Raw genomic sequence first — 21,200 nt, 5'->3', positions numbered from 1 at the left:
CACCAAGACAGTCGTGAAGAGGAAAAGACCAAATCTATTCCCCATCAGGAGACTGAACATATTTGGCATGGGTCCTCAGATCCTCAAAAGGTTCTACAGCTGCACCATCGAGAGCATCCAGACTGGTTGCATCATATGGCAACTGCTCGGCCTCCGACCGGAAGGCACTACAGAGGGTAGTGCGTACTGCCCAGTACATCACTGGGGCCAAGCTTCCTGTCATCCAGGACCTCTATACCAGGCGGTGTCAGAGGAAGGCCCTAAAATTGTCAAAGACTCCAGCCACCCTGGTCATAAACTGTTCTCTCTGCTACTGCACGGCAAGCGGTATTGGAGCGCCAAGTACTATTTTTCAACATTGTTGAATAATAGTGAAGATATCAAAACTATGAAATAACACATAAATCATGTGGTTTCCAAAAAAGTGTTAAACAAATCACAATATATGTTATATTTGAGATCCTTTGCCTTGATGACTGCTTTGCAAATTCTTGGCATTTTCCCAACCAGCTTCATGAGGGAGTCACCTTCTTAAAATGTTTGAGCCAATCAGTTGTGTTGTGACAAGGTAGGGGTGGTATACAGTAGATAGCCCTATTTGGTAAAAGACCAGGTCCATATTATGGCAAGAACAGCTCAAATAAGTAAAGAGAAACAACAGTCCATCATTACTTTTAAGACATGAAGTTCAGTCAATATGGAAAATGTCATGAACTTTGAAAGTTTCTTCAAGTGCAGTCGCAAAAACCATCAAGCGCTATGATGAAACTGGCTCTCATGAGGACCGCCACAGGAAAGGAAGACCCAGAGTTACCTCTGCTGCAGAGGATAAGTTCATAAGAGTTACCAGCCTCAGAAATTCACAGAGTTCAAGTAACAGACACATCTCAACATCAACTGTTCAGAGGAGACTGTGTGAATCAGGCCTTCATGGTTGAATTTCTGCAAAGAAACCACTACTAAATCACACACATAGAAGTAGAGACTTGCTTGGGCCAAGAAACACAAGCAATGGACATTAGACCGGAGGAAATCTGTCCTTTGTTCTGATGATTTTTGGTTCCCACCGCCTTGTCTTTGTGAGACGTAGAGTAGGTGAACGGATGATCTCCGCATGTGTGGTTCCTACTGTGAAGCATGGAGGAGGAAGTGTGATGGTGCTTTGTGGGTTACACTGTCTGTGATTTATTTAGAAATCAAGGCACACTTAACCAGCATGGCTACCACATCATTCTGCAGCGATATGCCATCCCATCTGGTTTGCGCTTAGTGGGACTATCATTTGTTTTTCAACAGGACAATGACCCAACACACCTCCAGGTTTTGTAAGGGCTATTTTAACAAGAAGGAGAGTGATGGAGTGCTGCATCAGATGACCTGGCCTCCACAATCACCAACCTCAACCCAATTGAGATGGTTTGGATGAGTTGGCCCGCAGAGTGAAGGAAAAGCAGCCAACAAGTGCTCAGTATATGTGGGAACTCTTCAAGATGGTTGAAAAATCATTCCAGGTGAAGCTGGTTGAGAGAATGCCAAGAGTGGCTACTTTGAAGAATCTATTTTATATCTAAATATATTTAATATATTTTGATTTGTTTAACACTTTTTTTGGTTACTACATGATTCCATACGTGCTATTTCATAGTTGTGATGTCTTCACGATTATTCTACAATGTAGAAAATAGTTAAAAATAAAGAAAAAAATGAATGAGTAGGTGGGTCTACACTTTTGACTGGTACTGTATATATTTCTACTGCGGAATCCGACATTGCTCGTACTAATATTTATATATTTCTTAATTCCATTATTTTTCTTTAAGATTTGTGTGTTTTGTTGTGAATTGTTAGATATTACTGCACTGTTGGAGCTAGGAACACAGACATTTAGCTATAACATCTGCTAAACATGTGTATGCGACAAATAAGATTTGATTTGACCTGACTAAGAATAACACACAGACTTTAACATATGAGGAAACTCACACACACACACAGACACACACTCACAGACACACACACACACACACACACACACACACACACACACACACACACACACACACACACACACACACACACACACACACACACACACACACACACAGACTTACAGTGTGATGACTGATAGCTCTGACATCCTGCAGGAATGTTGTACAGCCTGAGTGGGCTCACTGAAGCATTTCTGAGCACAGCTGCTACAATAGAGACAGACAGACAGACAGACAGACAGACAGACAGACAGACAGACAGACAGACAGACAGACAGACAGACAGACAGACAGACAGACAGACAGACAGACCCAAAGACAGACAGACCACGACAGACACAGACAGACAGACCCAAAGACGGACAGACACAGACAGACAGACAGACAAAGACAGACAGACACAACAGACAGACAGACACAGACAGACAGACAGACAGACAGACAGACAGACAACAGACAGACAGACACAGACACAGAGAGACACCACCAGTAAAACACACACAGTCACACACACAAGTCTTAACTATACAGCACATCAGAGAGTCTCATTAAATACCTCTTCTTATAAAAGACTAGACCGCGGCTAATATAAACAGACCACATTATGTCGATGAGCTAAAGATTCCAGCAGCCTTCATAGACATGTGGCTGTAGAGGTGGAGCTAAGACCAGGTATTTACAGGTAGATACTGGACATAGAGGTAGGGCTAAGACCAGGTACATACAGGTAGATACTGGACATAGAGGATGGACTAAGACCAGGTACTTACAGGTAGATACTGGACATAGAGGATGGACTAAGACCAGGTACTTACAGGTAGATACTGGACATAGAGGTAGAGCTAAGACCAGGTACTTACAGGTAGATACTGGACATAGAGGTAGCTAAGACCAGGTACATACAGGTAGATACTGTACATAGAGGTAGTGCTAAGACCAGGTACTTACAGGTAGATACTGGACATAGAGGATGGGCTAAGACCAGGTACATACAGGTAGATACTGGACATAGAGGTAGGGCTAAGACCAGGTACATACAGGTAGATACTGGACATAGAAGATGGGCTAAGACCAGGTACATACAGGTATATACTGGACAGGGATGGGCTAAGACCAGGTACATACAGGTAGATACTGGACATAGAGGTAGGGCTAAGACCAGGTACATAAAGGTAGATACTGGACAAGGAGGTAGGGCTAAGACCAGGTACATACAGGTAGATACTGGACATAGAGGATGGGCTAAGACCAGATACTTACAGGTAGATACTGGACATAGAGGTAGGGCTAAGACCAGGTACATACAGGTAGATACTGGACATAGAGGTAGAGCTAAGACCAGGTACTTACAGGTAGATACTGGACATAGAAGATGGGCTAAGACCAGGTACTTACAGGTAGATACTGGACATAGAGGTAGAGCTAAGACCAGGTACATACAGGTAGATACTGGACATAGAAGATGGGCTAGAGCTTACAGACTGTACATAGAGGATGGGCTAAGACCAGGTACTTACAGGTAGATACTGGACATAGAAGATGGGCTAAGACCAGGTACTTACAGGTAGATACTGGACATAGAAGATGGGCTAAGACCAGGTACATACAGGTAGATACTGGACATAGAGGATGGGCTAAGACCGGGTACATACAGGTAGATACTGGACATAGAAGATGGGCTAAGACCAGGTACCAGGTTACAGGTAGATACTGGACTTACCAGGTAGATACTGGACATAGAGGTAGGGCTAAGACCAGGTACGTACAGGTAGACACTGGACATAGAGAGGTAAGGGCTAAGACCAGGTACATTACAGGATGGGCTAGATACTGGACATAGAGGTATGGGCTAAGACCAGGTACAAGACCAGGTACAGGTAGATAGATACTGGGTACATAGAGGGACATAGAGCTAAGACCAGGTACTTACAGACCAGTAGATACTGGACTCATTCCCTCTGATGTCAGGCGACTGCAGCTTCTGGACCAGAATGACTATGATCCCAATAAACAGGACAAAGTTGATCTAGAGAAGCACATAGCAAGGATGATTATCGTTATTACATTACTGTTATCATCATTACTTTTCATTATGTTTTAACACAAGAATACACACCAAAACTCAATGTAAAAATGCAGTAGACCGGTCAGATCATTTTCCAATCAAATGTTGTCATGTTGTCACATGCGCCGAATACAACAAGTGTAGACCTCAACGTGCAATGCTTACTGACATGCCCTTAACCAACAATGCAGTTTTACAAAAAAACTAAATAAATGTAGTAAATAAACTAAAGTAAAAAAAAAATAAAACAACAATAAAATAACAATAACAGAGTCAATGTGGAGGCTATATACAGGGTGTACCAGTACAGAGTCAATGTGGAGGCTATATACAGGGTATTACGGTACAGAGTCAATGTGGAGGCTATATACAGGGTATTACGGTACAGAGTCAATGTGGAGGCTATATACAGGGTATTACGGTAAAGAGTCAATGTGGAGGCTATATACAGGGTGTTACGGTACAGAGTCAATGTGGAGGCCATATACAGGGTGTTACGGTACAGAGTCAATGTGGAGGCCATATACAGGGTGTTACGGTACAGAGTCAATGTGGAGGCTATATACAGGGTGTTACGGTACAGAGTCAATGTGGAGGCTATATACAGGGGTAATGGTACAGAGTCAATGTGGAGGCTATATACAGGGGGTAATGGTACAGAGTCAATGTGGAGGCTATATACAGGGGGTACCGGTACAGAGTCAATGTGGAGGCTATATACAGGGGGTACCGGTACAGAGTCAATGGGGAGGCTATATACAGGGTTTTACAGTACAGAGTCAATGTGGAGGCTATGTACAGGGGGTAACGGGTACAGAGTCAATGGGAGGCTATATACAGGGTTTTACAGTACAGAGTCAATATGGAGGCTATATACAGGGGTACTGGTACAGAGTCAATGTGGAGGCTATATACAGGGGTACTGGTACCGAGTCAATGTGCGAGGGTACAGATTAGTCGAGGTAACTGAGGTAATATGTACATGAAGGTAGGAGTAAATTGATTGTAAATAGTCCATTTGATTAGCTGGTCAGCAGTCTTATGGGGCTAGAAACTGTTAAGCCGTTTGGATCTATACTGAGGTGGTATACTCCTCGATGCCATGGGATGAATCCCGGAACATATTCCAGTCTGTGCTAGCAAAACAGTCCTGTAGCTTAGCATCTGCGTCATCTGACCACTTCAGTATCCAGCGAGTCACTGGTACTTCCTGCTTTAGTTTTCGCTTGTTAGCAGAAATCAGGAGGATAGAACTATCGTCAGATATATCCAAATGGAGTGAAATTAGGCTACAATTTGTTTTCCTCTGGTTGCTGTTACGGATTCAAGTGTTACGGATACAAGTATCCTGTGTGTGTTTCTTTTCTCTCCTTCTCCCCTCACAGGTGAAAATCATCACTCCCCAATCAGACAACAATCAATCATCAATCAGAAGACACACCTCCTCCTGTTTCCTACCCAATCACAGTTCCTTTCCCTTGGTTTAAAAACCCCATCAGTTGTTTGCTCTAGAGCTCAATCTCTCTGTAAATGCCATGTCTGTAGGTCTCTGTGTTTCACTCTCTTTGTGTCTTAACCTCTCTTTTGTTTGAGCACCTCAAAATCACTTTCATCTCCTGTGAGTATTGTTTTTAGTTATGGTGTTTGTGTTTGATTGCTGGTGCGAAAGGGGAAACCAAGACAAGTCGCCCATGGGCATACACTACCCGTAGGTAGACTTTGTTAAAAACACTAGTTAGAACTGGGCGGACCACCCACTGTATTTTTGGTTAGTTAGTTAGCTGTTGTTAAAATAGGCTAGTCTAGCTTAGGGTGTTTTGGATGCTTATTGTTTCTTTCCTTGGGTCCAGCTCAGCCCCTTTTCCTGCTCCCCCATTACCGTGTGTTTTACAATAAACCCTGAGTTTGACGGTATAATTTCAGTTGTCGTGGTTATTTCGTTCACACTTTTACTTTGTCACAATTATAATTTGCATGAGTTATGTTACGGGTCTCATTACCATCCCCCTCTAGACTGTCGGGCCAAAAGGGATTCGTCACAGTTGCACAGAAATGAGGTAAAAACAAATTTAAGTTTCCCTGCATTAAGGTTCCCGCCACTAGAGCACCGCCTCTGGATGAGCATTTTCTTGCCTATGGCCTTATACTGCTCGCTATCTGAGTGGCTACTCCTGGCTAACGTCTGTCCCGAAGCACCAGTTAGCCTGGAACTAGCCTCGAGCTAGGCCCATCTCCTGGGTAGCCGAACAATATATACCATATGTGAGTCTCTCACTGTTGCCGCCTGTTATAGACCCCCTCAGCTCCCAGCTGTGCCATGGACACCATATGTGAATTGATTGCCCCCATCTATCTTCAGAGCTCGTACTGTTAGGTGACCTAAATTGGGATATGCTTAACACCCCAGCAGTCCTACAATCTAAGCTAGATGCCCTCAATCTCACAAATTATTAAGGAAACCACCAGGTACAACCCTAAATTTGTAAACATGGGCACCCTCATAGATATTATCCTGACCAACTTGCCCTCCAAATACACCTCCGCTGTCTTCAACCAGGATCTCAGCGATTACTGCCTCATTGCCTGTGTGCGTAATGGGTCCGCGGTCAAACGACTACACCTCATCACTGTCAAACGCTCCCTAAAACACTTCAGCGAGCAGGCCTTTCTAATTTAAAAGTGCTTTCCTCACCATCTTAAATAAGCATGCCCCTTTCAAAAAATGTAGAACCAGGAACAGATATAGCCCTTGGTTCACTCCAGACTTGACTGTCCTTGAACAGCACAAAACACATCCTGTGGCGTTCTGCACTAGCATTGAATAGCCCCCGCAATATGCTTCTTTTCAGGGAAGTCAGGAACCAATACACTCAGTCAGTTATGAAAGGCTTTGACTGGAATGAATTGCAAAAATCTCTAAAGCTGTACACAGCCAATGTGTAAATAGACCACCCAACTACCTCATCCCATACTATTACTTACCCTCTTGCTTTTTGCACCCCAGTATCTCTATTTGCACATCGTCATCTGCACATCTATCACTCCAGTATTGCTTTATCTTGGCCAGGTCGCAATTGTAAATGAAAACTTGTTCTCAACTTGCCTACCTGGTTAAATAAAGGTGAAATTAAATAAATAAATGCTAAATTGTAATTATTTTCACCTCTATGGCCTATTTATTGCCTTACCTCCCTAATCTCCTACATTTGCACACACTATACATATATATTTTTGTGTTTGACTGTACGTTTGTTTATGTGTAACTCTATGTGTAACTTTATGTGTTTTTGTCGAACTGCTTTGCTTTATCTTGGCCAGGTCACAGTTGTAAATGAGGACTTGTTCTCAACTGGCCTACCTGGTTAAACAAAGGGTTAGGGTTATATATAAACACCTGGTTAAATAAAGGGTTATATATATATATATATATATATATATATATATATATACACACTGGTTAAATAAAGGGTTAGGGTTATATATAAACACCTGGTTAAATAAAGGGTTATATATATATATATATATATATATAAACACCTGGTTAAATAAAGGGTTAGATATATATATACATATATAATATATATATATATATATATATATAAACACCTGGTTAAATAAAGGGTTAGGTTTATATATATATATACACCTGGTTAAATAAAGGGTTATATATATATATATAAACACCTGGTTAAATAAAGGGTTAGGGTTATATATATAATATATATATATATATATATATATATAAACACCTGGTTAAATAAAGGGTTAGGTTTATATATATATATATAAAACACCTGGTTAAATAAAGGGTTAGGTTTATATATATATATAAACACCTGGTTAAATAAAGGGTTAGGTTTATATATATATAAATAAACACCTGGTTAAATAAAGGGTTAGGTTTATATATAAACACCTGGTTAAATAAAGGGTTAGGGTTATATATATATAATATAAACACCTGGTTAAATAAAGGGTTAGGTTTATATATATATATATATATATAAACACCTGGTTAAATAAAGGGTTAGGTTTATATATATATATATATATATATATACACCTGGTTAAATAAAGGGTTAGGGTTATATATATAAACACCTGGTTAAATAAAGGGTTAGGTTTATATATATAAAACACCTGGTTAAATAAAGGGTTAGGTTTATATATAAACACCTGGTTAAATAAAGGGTTAGGGTTATATATATATAAACACCTGGTTAAATAAAGGGTTAGGTTATATATATATATAAACACCTGGTTAAATAAAGGGTTAGGGTTATATATATATAAACACCTGGTTAAATAAAGGGTTAGGGTTATATATATATAAACACCTGGTTAAATAAAGGGTTAGGGTTATATATATAAACACCTGGTTAAATAAAGGGTTAGGGTTATATATATAAACACCTGGTTAAATAAAGGGTTAGGGTTATATATATAAATACCTGGTTAAATAAAGGGTTATATATATATATATATATATATATATATATATATAAATACCTGGTTAAATAAAGGGTTAGGATTATATATATATATATATATATATATATAAACACCTGGTTAAATAAAGGGTTAGGGTTATATATATAAACACCTGGTTAAATAAAGGGTTAGGGTTATATATATAATATAAACCTGGTTAAATAAAGGGTTAGGGTTATATATATAAACACCTGGTTAAATAAAGGGTTAGGTTTATATATATATATAAACACCTGGTTAAATAAAGGGTTAGGTTATATATATAAACACCTGGTTAAATAAAGGGTTAGGTTTATATATATATAAACACCTGGTTAAATAAAGGGTTAGGTTTATATATAAACACCTGGTTAAATAAAGGGTTAGGGTTATATATATAAAACACCTGGTTAAATAAAGGGTTAGGGTTATATATATAAACACCTGGTTAAATAAAGGGTTAGGGTTATATATATAAATACCTGGTTAAATAAAGGGTTATATATATATAAATACCTGGTTAAATAAAGGGTTAGGGTATATATATATATATATATACACCCTGGTTAAATAAAGGGTTAGGGTTATATATATAAACACCTGGTTAAATAAAGGGTTAGGGTTATATATATAAATACCTGGTTAAATAAAGGGTTAGGGTTATATATATAAATACCTAAATAAAGGGTTAGGTATAAACACCTGGTTAAATAAAGGGTTAGGGTTATATATATAAATACCTGGTTAAATAAAGGGTTATATATATAAAATACCTGGTTAAATAAAGGGTTAGGGTTATATATATAATATACCTGGTTAAATAAAGGGTATATATATATATAAACACCTGGTTAAATAAAGGGTTAGGGTTATATATATAAACCTATAAATATATATATATATATAAACACCTGGTTAAATAAAGGGTTAGGGTTATATATAAACACCTGGTTAAATAAAGGGTTAGGGTTATATATATAAAAACACTGGTTAAATAAAGGGTTAGGGTTATATATAGTATATATATATATATATAAAAACACCTGGTTAAATAAAGGGTTAGGGTTATATATATAAAACACTGGTTAAATAAAGGGTTATATATATAAACACCTGGTTAAATAAAGGGTTATATATATATAAACACCTGGTTAAATAAAGGGTTATATATATAAACACCTGGTTAAATAAAGGGTTATATATATAAACACCTGGTTAAATAAAGGGTTAGGGTTATATATATAAACACCTGGTTAAATAAAGGGTTATATATATATATAAACACCTGGTTAAATAAAGGGTTAGGGTTATATATATAAACACCTGGTTAAATAAAGGGTTATATATATATATATAAATACCTGGTTAAATAAAGGGTTAGGGTTATATATAAATATATATATACACACCTGGTTAAATAAAGGGTTAGGGTTATATATATAAACACCTGGTTAAATAAAGGGTTAGGGTTATATATAAACACCTGGTTAAATAAAGGGTTAGGGTTATATATATAAACACCTGGTTAAATAAAGGGTTATATATATAAATACCTGGTTAAATAAAGGGTTAGGGTTATATATATATATAATATACACACCTGGTTAAATAAAGGGTTAGGGTATATATATAAACACCTGGTTAAATAAAGGGTTAGGGTATATATATAAATACCTGGTTAAATAAAGGGTTATTATATATATAAATACCTGGTTAAATAAAGGGTTATATATATATAAACACCTGGTTAAATAAAGGGTTAGGGTTATATATATAAACACCTGGTTAAATAAAGGGTTATATATATATATATAAATACCTGGTTAAATAAAGGGTTAGGGTTATATAAATATATATATATACACACCTGGTTAAATAAAGGGTTAGGGTTATATATATAAACACCTGGTTAAATAAAGGGTTAGGGTTATATATATAAATACCTGGTTAAATAAAGGGTTAGGGTTATATATATAAATACCTGGTTAAATAAAGGGTTAGGGTTATATAAACACCTGGTTAAATAAAGGGTTAGGGTTATATATATATATATATATAAACACCTGGTTAAATAAAGGGTTAGGGTTATATATAAACACCTGGTTAAATAAAGGGTTAGGGTTATATATATATACACACCTGGTTAAACAAAGGGTTATATATAAACACCTGGTTAAATTTAGGGTTATATATATATAAACACCTGGTTAAATAAAGGGTTATATATATAAACACCTGGTTAAATAAAGGGTTATATATATATATAAACACCTGGTTAAATAAAGGGTTAGGGTTATATATATAAACACCTGGTTAAATAAAGGGTTATATATATATATATAAAAATACCTGGTTAAATAAAGGGTTAGGGTTATATATATATATACACCTTAAATAAAGGGTTAGGGTTATATATATATATAAACACCTGGTTAAATAAAGGGTTAGGGTTATATATATAAACACCTGGTTAAATAAAGGGTTAGGGTTATATATATATATATATATATAAATAAAAACACTTGGTTAAATAAAGGGTTAGGGTAATATATATAAATACCTGGTTAAATAAAGGGTTAGGGTTATATATATAAACACCTGGTTAAATAAAGGGTTAGGGTTATATATATAAACACCTGGTTAAATAAAGGGTTAGGGTTATATATATAAATACCTGGTTAAATAAAGGGTTATATATATAAATACCTGGTTAAATAAAGGGTTAGGGTTATATATATATATATAAACACCTGGTTAAATAAAGGGTTAGGGTTATATATATAAACACCTGGTTAAATAAAGGGTTAGGGTTATATATATAAATACCTGGTTAAATAAAGGGTTAGGGTTATATATATAAACACCTGGTTAAATAAAGGGTTAGGGTTATATATATAAATACCTGGTTAAATAAAGGGTTAGGGTTATATATATAAACACCTGGTTAAATAAAGGGTTAGGGTTATATATATAAACACCTGGTTAAATAAAGGGTTAGGGTTATATATATATAAACACCTGGTTAAATAAAGGGTCAGGGTTATATATATATATAAACACCTGGTTAAATAAAGGGTTAGGGTTATATATATATATAAACACCTGGTTAAATAAAGGGTTAGGGTTATATATATATAAACACCTGGTTAAATAAAGGGTTAGGGTTATATATATATATATATACCTGGTTAAATAAAGGGTTAGGGTTATATATATATAAACACCTGGTTAAATAAAGGGTTAGGGATTATATAAACACCTGGTTAAATAAAGGGTTATATATATATAAACACCTGGTTAAATAAAGGGTTAGGGATATATATATAAACACCTGGTTAAATAAAGGGTTAGGGTTATATATATAAACACCTGGTTAAATAAAGGGTTAGGGATATGTATATAAACACCTGGTTAAATAAAGGGTTAGGGATATATATATGGTTAAATAAAGGGTTAGGGATATGTATATAAACACCTGGTTAAATAAAGGGTTAGGGATATGTATATAAACACCTGGTTAAATAAAGGGTTAGGGATATGTATATAAACACCTGGTTAAATAAAGGGTTAGGGATATATATAAAACACCTGGTTAAATAAAGGGTTAGGGATATATATATAAATACCTGGTTAAATAAAGGGTTAGGGTTATATATATAAATACCTGGTTAAATAAAGGGTTAGGGATATGTATATAAACACCTGGTTAAATAAAGGGTTAGGGTTATATATATAAACACCTGGTTAAATAAAGGGTTAGGGATATATATATAAACACCTGGTTAAATAAAGGGTTAGGGATATGTATATAAACACCTGGTTAAACAAAGGGTTAGGGATATGTATATAAACACCTGGTTAAATAAAGGGTTAGGGATATATATATAAACACCTGGTTAAATAAAGGGTTAGGGATATGTATATAAACACCTGGTTATAAAGGGTTATATATATAAACACCTGGTTAAATAAAGGGTTAGGGATATATATATAAATACCTGGTTAAATAAAGGGTTAGGGATATATATATAAACACCTGGTTAAATAAAGGGTTAGGGATATATATATAAACACCTGGTTAAATAAAGGGTTAGGGATATGTATATAAACACCTGGTTAAACAAAGGTGAAATACAAAATAAGATAAAAACTGGCAAGTGTCTTCACTGACATTTTCAACCTCTCCCTGTCCGAGTCTGTAATGCCTACATGTTTCAAGCAGATCACCATAGTCCCTGTGACCAAAGAAGCGAAGGTAACCTTCCTAAATGACTACTGACCCGTAAGCACTCACATTGGTAGCCATGAAGTGCTTTGAAAGGCTGGTAATGGCTCACATAAACACCATCATCCCAGAAACCCTAGACCCACTCCAATTCACATACTGCCTTAACAGATCCATAGATGATGCAACCTCTATTTCACTCCACACTGCCTTTTCCCACCTGGATAAAAGGAACACCTACGTGAGAATGCTGTTCATTGACTACAGCTCAGCGTTCAACACCATAGTACCCTCAAAGCTCATCACTAAGCTAAGGACCCTGGGACTAAACACCTCCCTCTGCAACTGGATCCTGGACTTCCTGATGAGCCGCCCCCAGGTGGTAAGGGTAGGTAACAACACATCCGCCACGCTGATCCTCAACATCCGCCACGCTGACCTTCAGGGGTTCGTGCTCAATTCCCTCCTGTACTCCCTGTTCACCCACGACTGCTTGGCCAAACATGACTCTAATATCATCATTAAGTTTGATGACGACAAAACAGTGGTAGATCTGATCACTGACAACGATGAGACAGCCATTCGGGAGCAGGTCAGAGACCTGGCAGTGTGATGCCAGGACAACAACCTCTCCCTCAATGTGATCAAGACAAAGGAGTTGATTGTGGACTACAGGAAAAGGGCCGAACAGGCTCCCATTAACATCAACGGGGCTGCAGTGCAGCAGGTCGAGAGATTCAAGTTCCTTGGTGTCCACATCACCAGCGAGCTATCATGGTCCAAACACACCAAGACAGACGTGAAGAGGGCACGACAAAACCTTTTCCCCCTCAGGAGATTGGCATGAGATCCTCAAAAAGTTCTACAGCTGCACCATCGAGAGCATCCTGACCACTTGCATCACCGCCTGGTATGGTAACTGCTCAGCATCTGACCGTAAGGCACTACATAGGGAAGTACATATGAACCAGTACAACACCAAGCTTTCTGCCATCCAGGACCAATATACTAGGTGGTGTCAGAGGAAGCCCCAAGTCACAGACTGTTCTCTCTGCTACTGCACGGCAAGCCTTACCAGAGCACCAAGTCTAGGACCAAAAGGCTCCTTAACACCTTCTAACCCATAAGCCTGCTAAACAATTAATCAATTAGCCACCTGGATTATTTACATTGACAACCCCCACCCTCCTCCATTTGTTTTTACACTGCTGCTACTCGCTGCTTATTACATATGCATAGTCACTTTACCCATACCTACAAGTACAAATTACCTTGACTAACCTGCACATTGACTCTGTACCGGTACCACCTGTTTATAGCCTCGTTATTGTTATTTTATTGTGTTACTTTAAAAAAAAATGGTACTTTGCTTTAGTGCCGAATACCTGTTGTATACCAATAAAATGTGATTTAATTGAATGAATCAAAATAGGGTCAATGCAGATAGTCTGTAGCTGTTGGTTAACTATTTAGCAGACTTAAAGGGTTGGGAGTAGAAGCTGTTTGGGGCCCGTGGTTCCAGACTTGGTACATTGGTACCGCCTGCCGTGCGGTAGCAGAGAGAACAGTCTATGACTTGGGTGGCTGGAGTCTTTGACCATTTTTAGGGCCTTCCTCTGACACCGCCTGGTATAGAGGTCCTGGATGTCAGGAAGCTTGGCCCCAGTACTGGGGCATACACACTACCCTCTGTAGCGCCTTGCGGAGGGATGCCAAAGAGTTGACATACCAGGCGGTGATGCAGCCAGTCAAGATGTTCTCAATGGTGCAGCTGTAGAACTTTTGAGGATCTGAGGACCCATACCAAATCTTTTCAGCCTTCAGAGGGGAAGAGGACTTGTCGTGACTTCTTCACGACTGTGTTGGTGTGTGGACAATGTTAATTTCTTAGTGATATTTAAATTTGTAAAAAAAAAAAAAAAAAAATGTAACCTTTATTTAAGTAGGCAAGTCAGTTAAGAAAAAGTATTATTTACAATGACGGCCTACCCCGGCCAAACCCAGACGACGCTTAGCCAATTGTGCGCCGCCCTATGGGACTCCCAATCACGGCCGGTTGTGATACAGCCTGTATCCGGCACTGAGATGCATATAGACCGCTACGCCACTCGGGAGCCCCGAAGAACTTGAATCTCTTGATCCGATCCACCACAGCCTCGTCAATGTGGATGGGCGTGGCTCGGCCCTCTGTTTCCTGTAGTCCACAATCAGCTCCTTTGTCTTGCACACATTGAGGGAGAGGTTGTTATCCTGGCACCACCCGGCCAGGTCTCTGACCTCCTCCCTATAGGCTCTCATCGTCGTTGTTTATCAGGTCTACCACCGTTATATAATAGCTCTCTAAGGTCTAAGAGGAAGAACCAAACCTTGTGTATTCTACTATTACTACTTTCAAGAGGAAGTTGAAAGCCTGACTGAGTTCCTTAAACTCAGCGTCTCCCGCCGACCCTTTGACCACAGTTTGAGAACCACTGATCTAGGGAATAGGGTCAGATTTGGGTCAGCCGTGATAAAGCCTGTTCCACCCACCATGATGGAGACGACCGTAGGTCCCTTGATCACCCACCAGAGGGCAGTGGTGTTGTTGGTATCCCAGCAACTACAGGGTACAGGACAAGAGACACAGCAGGGGGTGAGACTGATATTGTCCCAAAAGGCAACCTATGCCCTTTATAGTGCGTATGACCAGGGCCCATAGGGGATAGGGCACTATATAGGGGATAGGGCACTATATAGGGAATAGGGCACTATATAGGGAATAGGGCACTATATAGGGAATAGGGCACTATATAGGGAATAGGGCTCCGTTTGGGACACAAATATTATTATTCATATTATAAGGTTCTAAACGATGACATCACATCAGCGATAATAAATAAATATATTAGGCTGTGGTTTGATATAGCCTTCACCTGGTACAGGTTATTAAAGGAAGCACATTAAAAACATTGACCTGGTACAGGCTAAAGGAAGCACATTAAAAACATTGACCTGGTACAGGCTAAAGGAAGCACATTAAAAACATTGACCTGGTACAGGCTAAAGGAAGCACATTAAAAACATTCACCTGGTACAGGCTAAAGGAAGCACATTAAAAACATTCACCTGGTAAGGCTAAAGGAAGCAGCATATGTCATGTGCAGACTGTCTTTAAGTTTGTTATTCAGGTGTAAACAGATAGTGAATATGCAGTTCCTAGGTCTGTTGTAAACATCTTTACATGAGTCATGTAAAGATGTAACCCTGGTTTGGACGTACCTTGTGTCGTCAAAGTGAAGCCTCAGGGCAGCCCAGACAGTTACACAAACACACAGACAGAGAACAGATCAAACACTGACCTGAGACAGAGAGAACAGATCAGGAATCTGATCTGAAACCTGAAGACAGAGAGAACAGATAAGGAATCTGATCTGAAACCTGAAGACAGAGAGAACAGATAAGAATCAGAAACCTGAAGAGAGAACAGATAAGGAATCTGATCTGAAACCTGAAGACAGAGAGAACAGATAAGGAATCTGATCTGAAACCTGAAGACAGAGAGAACAGATGAAGAATCTGATCTGAAACCTGAAGACAGAGAGAACAGATGAAGAATCTGATCTGAAACCTGAAGACAGAGAGAACAGATGAGGAATCTGATCTGAAACCTGAAGACAGGAGAACAGATGAGGAATCTGATCTGAAACAGAGAGAACTGAAGACAGAGAGAACAGATATGAATCTGATCTGAAACCTGAAGACAGATGAGAACAATCATGATAACAGAGAGAACAGAATCTGATCTGAAAACCTGAAGACAGAGAGAACAGATAAGGAATCTGATCTGAAGACAGGAGAACCTGAAGACAGAAGAGAACAGATGAGAGAATCTGATCTGAAACCTGAAGACAGAGAGAACAGATAAGGAATCTGATCTGAAACCTGAAGACAGGAGAACAGATGAGGAATCTGATCTGAAACCTGAAGACAGAGAGAACAGATAAGGAATCTGATCTGAAACCTGAAGACAGAGAGAACAGATAAGGAATCTGATCTGATAAACCTGAAGACAGAGAGAAACAGATAACCAGAATCTGATCTGAAACCTGAAGACAGAGAGAACAGATGAAGAATCTGATCTGAAACCTGAAGACAGAGAGAACAGATACGGAATCTGATCTGAAACCAGAAGACAGGAGAACAGATGAGGTTCAATCAGCTGAATCATGAAGACAGAAGAGAACAGATGAGGTTCAATCAGAAGATGAAACCTGAAGACAGGATTAACATGGATAAGGAGGGTATTCAACCAACAGATAAAGGCCATTGGGTTCAACCAACAGATAAGGGCTGTGACATTGGGTTCAACCAGCAGATTAAGATGAGGACAACGACATTGGGTTCATGGTCTGATATTGAACCATAAGGGTACATTGGGTTCAACCAGCAGATAAGGGCTTGTATTAAACAGATAAGGACATTGGTTCAACCAGCAGATACATGGTCTATGAGGACATCTAACCAACAGATAAGGGCTATGACATTGGGTTCAACCAACAGATAAAGGTTGTGACATTGGGTTCAACCAACAGATAAGGGCTGTGATATTGAACCAACAGATAAGGGTTAAGGGCCGTGACATTGGGCTCACATGGAGGGGGTCTACATGGTCTATAGACATCTAGAGGGGGTATTAACATGGTCTATAGACATCTAGAGGGGGTATTAACATGGTCTAGAGGGGTATTAACATGGTCTACAGACATCTAGAGGGACATCTAGAGGGTATTAACATGGTCTACATGGTCTATAGACATCTAGAGGGGGTATTAACATAGAGGGGTGGTCTATTAACATCTAGAGGGGCTATTAACATGGTCTATAGACATCTAGAGGGGTATTAACATGGTCTACAGACATCTAGAGGGAGTATTAACATGGTCTACATGGTCTATAGACATCTAGAGGGGGTCTATAGACATCTAGAGGGGGTATTAACATGGTCTATAGACATCTAGAGGGGTATTAACATGGTCTACATGGTCTATAGACATCTAGAGGGGTATTAACATGGTCTAACATGGTCTATAGACATCTAGAGGGGGTCTATAGACATCTAACATTAACATGGTCTATAGACATCTAGAGGGGGTATTAACATGGTCTACAGACATCTAGAAGGGGTATTAACATGGTCTATAGACATCTAGAGGGGGTATTAACATGGTCTATAGACATCTAGAGGGGGTATTAACATGGTCTATAGTCATCTAGTCATGGTCTATAGTCATCTAGAGGGGGTATTAACATGGTCTATAGACATCTAGACATGGTCTATAGACATCTAGAGGGGGTATTAACATGGTCTATAGACATCTAGAGGGGTATTAACATGGTCATACATGGTCATGGTCTATAGACATCTAGAGGGGGTATTAACATGGTCTATAGACATCTAGAGGGGGTATTAACATGGTCTACAGACATAGACATCTAGAGGGGTATTAACATGGTCTATAGACATCTAGAGGGGTATTAACATGGTCTACATAGATAGACATCTAGAGGGGTATTAACATGGTCTATAGACATCATCTGGTCTAGACATCTAGAGGGGGTATTAACATGGTCTACATCTAGACATGGTCTACAGACATCTAGAGGGGGTATTAACATGGTCTATAGACATCTAGAGGGGGTATTAACATGGTCTATAGACATCTAGAGGGGGTATTAACATGGTCTACATGGTCTATTATCTAGAGGGGGTATGGTCTATAGACATCTAGAGGGGTCATGGTCTATAGACATCTAGAGGGGGTATTAACATGGTGGTCTATAGACATCTAGAGGGGGTAATTAACATGGTCTATAGACATCTAGAGGGGGTATTAACATGGTCATGGTCTATAGACATCTAGAGGGGTATTAACATGGTCTATAGACATCTAGAGGGGGTATTAACATGGTCAATAGAGGGGTATTAACATGGTCTACAGACATAGACATCTAGAGGGGTATTAACATGGTCTATAGACATCTAGAGGGGGGTATTAACATGGTCTATAGACATCTAGAGGGGTATTAACATGGTCTACAGACATCTAGAGGGGTATTAACATAGTCATCTAGTCTAACATGGTCTACATGGTCTATAGACATCTAGAGGGGTTCTAGAGGGGTATTAACATGGTCTACATAGTCTATAGACATCTAGAGGGGTATTAACATCTAGACATCTAGAGGGGTATTAACATGGTCTATAGACATCTAGAGGGGTATTAACATGGTCAACATGGTCTATAGACATCTAGAGGGGGTATTAACATGGTCTATAGACATCTAGAGGGGTATTAACATGGTCTACATGGTCTATAGACATCTAGAGGGGTATTAACATGGTCTATAGACATCTAGGTCTGGTCTATAGACATCTAGAGGGGGTATTAACATGGTCAACATGGTCTATAGACATCTAGAGGGGGTATTAACATGGTCTACAGACATCTAGAAGGGGTATTAACATGGTCTATAGACATCTAACATGACAGACATCTAGAGGGGGTATTAACATGGTCTATAGACATCTAGAGGGGGTATTAACATGGTCTATAGACATCTAGAGGGTCTATAGTCATCTAGAGGGGGTAACATTAACATTGTCTATAGACATCTAGAGGGGGTATTAACATGGTCTACAGACATCTAGAGCCAAATCCACCCACCACCAACACAGGGATGTGTTGTGTCTCCACTCCACCACCAACACAGTCTCTCCTCAGGATGTGTTTTGTCTCCACTCCACCACCAACACAGGGATGTCCACTCCACCACCAACACAGGGTCTCTCTGTGTTTGTCTCCAGGGGATGTGTTTTGTCTCCACTCTACCACCAACACAGTCTCTCCTCAGGGATGTGTTTTGTCCCCCAATACACCACCAACACAGTCTCACCACCCACCACACAGGGGATGTGTTTTGTCTCCACTCCACCACCAACACAGTCTCTCCTCAGGGATGTGTTGTGTCTCCACTCCACCACCAACACAGGGATGTGTTTTGTCTCCACTCCACCACCAACACAGGGTCTCCTCAGGGATGTGTTTTGTCTCCACTCCACCACCAACACAGGGTCTCCTCAGGGATGTGTTTTGTCTCCACCCCTGTACATCTTGTACACTAATTGTTGTACTAGTTCCCATCCTGACAGGTCACCTCGTTAAGTTTGCTGATGACACTGCCTTGATCAGCCTGTTGCATGATGACGAGGAACATCATGGCCCGGTCCTAGATGACTTTGTAGAGTGGTGTTACGAATCACACTTGAATCAACCTCAGGAGGCTGAAGAAATTTGGCTTCTCTCCATAAGCACTCACAAACTTCTACAGATGCACAATCGAGAGCATCCTTTCGGGCTGTATCACCGCCTGGTACGGCAACTGCTCCGCCCACAACCGTAAGGCTCTCCAGAGGGTAGTGAGGTCTGCACAACGCATCACCGGGCAAACTACCTGCCCTCCAGGACACCTACACCACCCGATGTCACAGGAAGGCCATAAAGATCATCAAGGACAACAACCACCTGAGCCACTGCCTGTTCACCCCGCTACCATCCAGAAGGCGAGGTCAGTACAGGTGCATCAAAGCAGGGACAGAGAGACTGAAAAACAGCTTCTATCTCAAGGCCATCAGACTGTTAAACAGCCACCACTAACATTGAGAGGCTGCTGCCAACACACTGTCAATGACACTGACTCAACTCCAGCCACTTTAATAATGGAAAAATTTACAGTATGTAAAAAATGTATCACTAGCCACTTTACATAATGTTTACATACCCTACATTACTCATCTCATATGTATATACTGTACTCGATACCATCTACTGCATCTTGCCTATGCTGTTCTGTACCATCACTCATTCATATATTTTTATGTACATATTCTTCATCCCTTTACACCTGTGTGTATAAGGTAGTTGTTGTGAAATTGTTAGGTTAGATTACTCGTTGGTTATTACTGCATTGTCGGAACTAGAAGCACAAGCATTTCGCTACACTCGCATTAACATCTGCAAACCATGTGTATGTGACAAATAACATTTGATTTGATTTGATTTGATAAGGGCCGTGACATTGTAAATATGACATTTGAGTAATTTAGCAGACGCTGTTATCGAGAGCGACTTACAGGAGCAATTAGGGTTAAGTGCCTTGCTCAAGAGCACATCGACAGATTGATTAAACAGTCAGGTCGGGAATTCAAACCAGCAACCTTTTCGGTTGTAGGCCCAACACTCTTAACCGCTAGGCTGCCTGCCACCCTGTAATAATGGACCAGGAACAAAGCCAACCGGGAACCAAAAGCTGTAACAGCCAATATTCAGAAAAAAGTAGCTGTGGGCTAGCAGAGATCAAACCCAGTTGGTAGCAGTTTATTCTACTCACCCCACCCTACCACGGTGTACCAGTA

General features: G+C 39.3%; 1 pseudogene; it reads right to left on the bottom strand.

The window, feature by feature from the left end:
- Positions 1-21,200, bottom strand: part of LOC121841210 — a 60,609-nt pseudogene that overhangs the window by 6,760 nt on the left and 32,649 nt on the right.

This window comes from Oncorhynchus tshawytscha, linkage group LG28, assembly GCF_018296145.1.
Source record: "Oncorhynchus tshawytscha isolate Ot180627B linkage group LG28, Otsh_v2.0, whole genome shotgun sequence".
Lineage (NCBI taxonomy): Eukaryota > Metazoa > Chordata > Actinopteri > Salmoniformes > Salmonidae > Oncorhynchus > Oncorhynchus tshawytscha.
Note: the sequence above shows the minus strand (reverse complement) of the source record. Positions and strands in the feature narration are given on the sequence as shown.